This window comes from Sciurus carolinensis, chromosome 16, assembly GCF_902686445.1.
Source record: "Sciurus carolinensis chromosome 16, mSciCar1.2, whole genome shotgun sequence".
NCBI lineage: Eukaryota > Metazoa > Chordata > Mammalia > Rodentia > Sciuridae > Sciurus > Sciurus carolinensis.
Window position 1 is genome coordinate 11,199,743 of NC_062228.1, and position 7,726 is coordinate 11,207,468.

At 44.3% G+C, this 7,726-nt stretch overlaps 1 pseudogene; it reads right to left on the bottom strand.

The window, feature by feature from the left end:
- Window positions 1-1,468: 1,468 nt before the first annotated feature.
- Window positions 1,469-1,957, bottom strand: LOC124967491 (histone deacetylase complex subunit SAP18-like; annotated as a pseudogene).
- Between the last annotated feature and the right edge of the window lie 5,769 nt (window positions 1,958-7,726).

Sequence of the window (7,726 nt, forward strand, 5' to 3'; positions counted from 1 at the left end):
AACAGGAAAGCCCTTGTAAGATAAGAGATCACACCATATGAAAAACTGGCTTCTGAACATCCTTATTGTGGTTCCCACCCTTTGGGTCTACATAGTAAATCATTTATCCACCCCTCACCCCAAACAGGAAGGTAATTGTGACTATTCATCAAACGGTTGGGAACTCAGGTCCATCTAGTATGAATGAATAAACAAGCTAAGGGTCTGGAGTAAACTACAGCATCTAAGAACTACTAAGATCTAGGTTCCAGGTTCATCTGCAACTGCAAACTCACTATAACAAGGACACCAATTCCACAGAATCATCAGATTTTAATTGACTGTTTTGTGTGCACAAAACTCACTTAACTGAGACTACTAGCATGTTTTTAGCACTTTTTTCATTTGGGGATTTCAATTTTCTACTGTCAGACTAAAAGTAATTAGGGTTTCTATACAGTCATACTGTTTATAAACTTCAAAATGCGAATCAAACACTGCATTAAGACAAGATTCCAGTTTTAACTAAATCCCACTTTCCAGCTAATAACCAGTATTTATTGTTTTTTATCTGCCAAGCGCTATCCTAAGTCTTTTTTTAACTTTCACAATTCTATAGACTAATGTCTTCATTAAATGAGAGAGACTTGATTCAAGTTAATTTGTTCAAGATCGCGGAGCTACTGGGACAGTCAGAATGTAGATGCTTTGTGCACTGGTCTTAATCACTGTGCTGTAGCCTCTCAAATCAGACACACGCTAGACCCCAGCACATAACAGACGTGCAGGATTCCTTCTATGTCCCTTCCTCCATTTTTCAGATCTTTAAGTCTTCCTACTGTTACCCTACTTTCTAACTCATTTCTTCAGTATTGGTTCCTGCCTTCAAAATGCCCTCGCCCCCATTTTAAAACCGAAACGACCCTACCACAGCACTGTTCTCTAATCTGTGTTGCTACACCCAACCAAGGCAGGCCACGTCATCCAACACAATTCCCTCAACTTGCGTCAGCTCGTACCACTCCCAATAGCCTCTGCTGCCTCATGGTCACAAGCCCTTTTTCTAACTGCACACTCTAGTCTGCATCACAAACTTACGCTAAATTTCACGCAAACTCATGGTATTTTTGTTCTGCACCTTTGGGACTTAAAACACCCACCTGCACTACTTTGTATAAACTTCATAGAAGAGAAGAAACCCTATTCCCATGCCGCCATTGACTTTCGCACTCAGACTGATCGTGCACATATATTCAACAATAGTTTCACGCAGAATGCTAAGAGCAATTTTCTTCATGTTTTATGGATGCGTGAAACATACAGACTTTCTATTAATATTCATACCCATAGTACATCCAAATTTAACTCCTAAATAGATACATTTTACTTAGCATTTAAAGGCTTAATGGCAAAGATCAGGAGAAGAGAGTATGTAACTTTATTTTACATAACTGGCTGAAAAATAAATTTGAGAGATAGTAAATAAAATTTAATAAGGTCATATAGGCCCTGAAGGACGTGGTGCCTGATTTGGAGTGGGTAATCGCTGTGTCCAAATGATCGCCTATGTGGAACTTCTGCGACTGCCAGGTCGTGGAATCGTCAGTTCCCCTTCACCACCAGACGTGGTGCTGCCAATCTTAACTCAATAGTCAGGTCTTTTAAGATCCATAAAAACAATTGCAAAATTGAAGTGTCTTCCCTTCTTTCTAGTTGCTGGGTAGACTTCTTTCAGTTCTTTCAAAGGTGCAGCCATCCAAGTATAAATCTGCAGCTTGCCGGAGGGTACGATCCCTCGGGAGGATTCATCCATTTGGTGGTGGCGGCCTCTGTGGGTGGTGAAGACCCGCAACAGCAGCAGGCAGGTGGCTTCTCTGGCTCTTTCTTAATCTCCTCCTGGGTACCTTGATTCCACTGCCATCTTCCTCCTAGCGCCTGCAAGACGCTCACCCTGACCTCCCACCCCCACAGTGAGCATGAGCACCAAGTCCTTGTTTTAGTTTTGAGGTGGGGTCTTGCTTTGCGGTGAGCTCAAGGGATCCTCCTACTTCAGTAGGTAGAACTACAGGTGTGGACCCCCATGCCCAGCTGACAGGGTTCAATTTTAGATCTGTCACTTCTCATTTTCTAATTGTTCATGTCCTCCTGTTTGTCTTTCTTGCTGCCTTCTAGGCTAAAAATGTTTAGGGCTGCCAGGCACTTGTGGTGCCTGCCTATAATCCCAGCAACTTGGGAGGCTGAGGTAGAAGAATTACAAGTTTGAGGCCAGCCTCAACAACTTAATGAGGCCCTGAGCAACTCAGTGAGACTCTGTCTCAAAAAAAAATAATAATAATAATTTAAAAAGGGTTGGGGTCCCTGGTAGCAAAAAAAAAAGAAAAAAAAAGTTTAGAGTTGGGGATGTAGTTCAGTGGAGGCCCTGGTTTTGAACCCCAGCACTGCCCCAAAAAAACATTTTTAAGAGTTCTACTAATTTGTGCTGGCGATATAGCCCATCACATAGAGAGCCTGCCTCCCATGCTCCAGACCAGGGTTTGAGACCCCAGCACTGTTAGATTAAGAGTTCCACTAATTTGCCAGGCATGGTGGCACACACCTGTAATCCCAATGACTCAAGAAGCTAAGACAGGAGGATTATAAATTCAAGGCCAGTCTCAGCAACTTAGCAAGGCCCTAAGCAACATAGTGAGACCCTGTCTCAAAATAAAAAATAAAAAGGACAGGGGATATAGCTTAGTGGTAGAGCACCCCTGAGTTCAATCCCCAGTACTCCCCCCACCAAAAAGAGTTCCACTAATTTATCTACTAGAATTCTAGGTATGCCTCTTTCTATTTTTTGGTGGTTGCTCAATTACGACCTTAGCTTTTTATATTTTTGGAGTTGGTATTGTATCTCTTTGTGTACCATGAGATTCTTTAACCTCTATAAAAAGAACAGTGAGTTTACTTCATGGGTCACCTGACTACTAGCTGAGATAATGCACCCAAAGCAAAGAGCAGGACAGCAGTTCCCACTCTCCATCTGGGTGCCAGTGCTGTGGTTGTTATGGACACGTGGTTATAGTAGTTACTGGCATTGGACTTCCTGAGACCACAGGAGAGACCATCACTGAGCATCTTCAGCCCCTCCCACTTCAGTCCTGTTTTTCTACCTGCTGCTGACCCAACAAGCTACCTGATTGGTGAGAGTTGTTCTCACTGGGGCACCCCTCAACCGCCCTTCCGTGCCCAGGACTAGCCATTCTGTGTCCACTCTTCTGGCTTCTCCTGTACCTAGTGCAGCCAACCAGGTGGCCACAGCAGTCCAGCTCTGGCCCTGGTCTGCTGTGTGTGTGTCACAGACAGCTTGCCTTTACTGTCAACAGCACTGGCTGCAGGCCTCCTGTTCCCTTCAGCGCATGCTCCTCGTGTGGAGGGACATCCACATGTGCCTCTGCAAGTCAAGGGGCAAGCTTTGCTCAGATCTTGGCCCTCTCCCCCTCCCTGCAGGCCCTGCTGTTCCCCTGAGAAGCAGCAGCCTGTTCAAACCCCAATGCTGCCCTGTGCTCCTCACCTCAGGGATGGCCCTGTCATGGGAGAAGAGATGCCTCCAGAGAAGGGGCCAAGAAGTTCCTAGAGGAGACAGGATCTCATCTAGGGACCAGCAGGGTTCTTGGCATATAGGATGGAAAAGAATTTCAGTAGGAGCCAGACAGAGGCACAGACAGAGGTTTTTAGGAAGGTAGATATACATTCAAGGGAGAATGCAGTGTCTCCAGAGTGAGAAGCAGCCCTGACTTGGGCTGGGGGTCCCATATAGAAGGGCTGTATCGGGGCCTGGACTGGAGATGGGTCCAAGGCGGAGCTGCACATTTTCATGCCGTTTTCCCTGAACTTGCATGTTCCCCTAGTTTTACAAGGGCATGGGCCAAGGGCATGCTGCTCAAGATTTACAACTGTGTTTTCTACATCTCAGTGGCTTGTGGGTATTTCCTCGGATTCAGAATTTCTCTTTATCCTAAGTCCCTATCTCAGGACTAGGCTTCCATCTGCCTCCCACCAAGTCCCCCACCTCGAGGGCCCATGTCTTTGCAAGTTTTATACCTCCTGCCTAAGGTGCCCTCACCTCACTTGACTAGTCCTTGGGTTGACCAGCAGCAGAATGATGCCAACTAGGTGCATCCAGACCAGCTTCACCTTATAAAGTCATAAACCAGTGTGAACAAATTAAAATATTTGAGCACTTTGGTTATAAAACAGGTATCTATGGAAATGACCTGGGCATGGTGGTGCCCAGCTACTTGGGAGTCTAAGGCAAGAAGCAGGCTGGAACACAGGAAACTGGGACAACCTGGATGAGCTATTGAGACTTGTCTCCGAAACAAAACAAAAAGCCCACTATGAAAATGGAAAGAAAATGTCCAAAATTTAAAAATCAGAATAAGAACAGGTCAGAGACCCAAGTGTAGTGGGCAGACGGTGCAGTCAAACAGGAGGAATGCTGAACCTGGAAATACCTTCTACTCGCTGGGTTTTGTGCAAACTGCCTTCTCTTGGGATGCTGCCTCCAAAGTTTGTGCAAGGCTTAAGTGACATACAGTCAAATCCTGACATATGCCATGCTACAAGAACTGTCTTTGCCAAGTTACATCTAAAACCACTTTGTTTATGGGAATTACAAGGCACCGTTTTACTTAAGAGCTCTTATTTTTCTTGGCTAAGAATGAATCCAGGGCCTCACACATGCTAGGCAAGCACTCTACCGCTGAGTAACACTCCAGCCTGCAAGGCATTTTTTTTTAAAGTGACAGCCAGGCATGGCGGCACATGACTATAATCCCAGCTACTTGGGAGGCTGGGGCAGAAAGATTGCAAGCCTGAGCAGCTTAGTGAGAGACTGTCCAAAAAATTAAATTTTAAAAAGGACTGGGAATGTAACTCAAATGTAAAATGCTCCTGTGTTCAATCCCAAGTACTGCATGCATGCACACACGTGCATACACACACACACACACACACACACACACACACACACACACCCCTCCATCTGGATTTTTTAGGGCCTTGAGAAAAAATAACTCAGGAAGACAGTTGCCCCCAAGGTCACCTCTGTAGTCTTAGTTGGGAGTGTCAGGTTGTCTCAAAACATCTGTAATTTGCTAATTTATAGCAATAACAGCCTGACACTTCCTGCTCTGTTTCCATTTTTTTTTTTAATACTCTTGTATGAAAGGATCCCTCTGTGAACAATGAATGTGAAATATGTGCTCTTTGCTCACATAGTCTTGAGTATACACTACAGCTATAAAGGCAGAACCAGACAGCCACTTGGTAACTAAGAGACCCCGCCTGACGTCACACTTCGTGGGCTGATACTAATTACATAACTGCTGCCATTTTAATGGACTTGTGGTGTTTAAGGGTGAACGAGCTTAGTTTAGGCACTAAGAATGGTAATTACTGTTGACTCAGAAGAACTCATCCTAGGAGGGGTGTTTCAGATACAAATGACCCCTGTGAGGATGAGAAAGAATGTAGGTGGAAACAGGGCCCAAAATTGTCCTCAAACAATAACAGATGTATTTAGAAATATGGGAGAATATCACTATTAAATATGGAAAATGAAAAAAAAAAAAAAAAACCCAAAGGAAAGTCATACATTAATAGTTTTCCCAGAGCATTCTTTCCAATGACAGAACAATCCCTAGAAAGGAAGTCAAAGTATTGATCCTTTCCAAATAAATCCTTTCCCAGTGACAGTGTAACAGTCCCCTGAAGGGAAGGAGGTAAGCACTGAATGCTAACCCCAGACCCTCCATTCTTTTCCAAGTAAAAATATTACCCAGTAAAGAACAAATTTTCAAATTCTCACAAACCCGTTTTTTGGGGCCCAAATTTATATGCTCACTGGACCACCCCTCAAAAAAAACCCTATATAAACCCAGTCCCTTTCTTTGTTCAGTAGCTCATTTTCCACCAGGAAAGTGGGTCCATCGAAGCCATTGCATCCCTGCATCCCCCGTTCCTGTGTGAAACTTCCCTCCTGAATAAACAGCTGAGATCATTCATGAGGTTTGAATCCTGCTCGGTCTTTCTGTGCTAACAATCACTAAGAGTCAAAAGAGCTCATGGGGAGATCCAAGATGGCAGACTAGAGGGCGACTGCATCTCCCGAGGCTCCAGAACTCAGGATTCAAGAAGGGGAGGTATTGAGAGACTCGGTCCAACATAGAGCCGCGGGGTGAGTCTCCTCCCACTGGGTGAAGCTCGGCCTGGGCGGCAGGCCCGAACAGTGGGCAGCTTCTTGGAGCAGGGCAGGACAATGAGAGACTTCCCGAGCAGCCTGGCTCCCTCCGGTAGCAGGCAGGGTCCACAGCCAGCTTCTTGGAGCAGACCCACCCAGTGAGAGCTTTTCCACACAGAGCCAACCCCAAGCCCCGGACCCAGCGGCAGGCCCCAGCCCGCAGGCGGCTTCTGGGACCAAGGCAGGACAGCGAGAGGCTTTCCCCGAGCAGCCTGGCTCCGGCGGTGGCAGGCCCTGTCTACAGCCAATTTCTCGGAGCAGGCCGCCCAGTGAGAGGATTTCCACCCAGAACCAGCCCCCAGCCCTGGACCCAGTAGCAGGCTAGGGGCAGCCTTCTTCGGAAGCACTGCATTATCAAGTTCCTCCAAGATTTCAGGCTACTGAAGGCTGGGAGGTGATACACTGGAAATCTACAGGGACACTATAAGCCAATAGAGGAAATCCGCAATATCTCAGAGTCCCACTGATATCTGACCAATATGAGAAAACAAGGGAAGAAAATGTCCCAAACAAACCTAGATACTATATCAATAAAACCCAATGACAGCACAGCAGAAGAAATGTCAGAAAGGGAGTTCAGAATGTACATAATTAAAACAATCAGGGAAGCAAACGAGGAGATGAAAGAGCAAATGCAGGCATTGAAGGAAGTGATGAAAGAGCAAATGCAGGCATTAAATGATCGCACCAATCAACAGTTAAAAGAGCAAATACAGGAAGCAAAAGATCATTTCAATAAAGAGTTAGAGATACTGAAAAAAAACAAACAAACAGAAATCCTTGAAATGAAGGAAACAATAAACCAAGTTAAAAACTCCATAGAAAGCATAACCAATAGGATGGAACACCTAGAAGACAAAACCTCAGACATTGAAGACAAAATATTTAATTTTGAAAACAAAGTTGACCAAACAGAGAAGATGTAAGAAATCATGACAGAATCTACAAGAATTATGAGATATCATGAAAAGGCCATTTAAGAATTATTGGGATTGAGGAAGGCTTAGAGAAACAAACCAAAGGAATAAACAATCTAGTCAATGAAATAATATCAGAAAATTTCCCAAATCTGAAGAATGAAATGGAAAACCAGGTACAAGAGGCTTATAGGACTCCAAATATACAAAATTACAACACACCCACACCAAGGCACATTATTATGAAAATACCTAACATACAAAATAAAGACAGAATTTTAAAGGCTGCGAGAGAAAAGAATCAAATTACATTCAGGGGGAAACAGGAATATCAGCAGATTTTTCAATCCAGACCCTAAAAGCTAGAAGGGCCTGGAACAACATTTACCAAGCCCTGAAAGAAAATGGATGCCAACCAAGAATCTTATACACACCAAAACTTACTTTCAGATTTGACAATGAAATAAAATCCTTCCATGATTAAAAAAAAGCTAAAAGAATTTACAAAAAGAAAGCCGGCATTACAGAACATTCTCAGCAAAATATT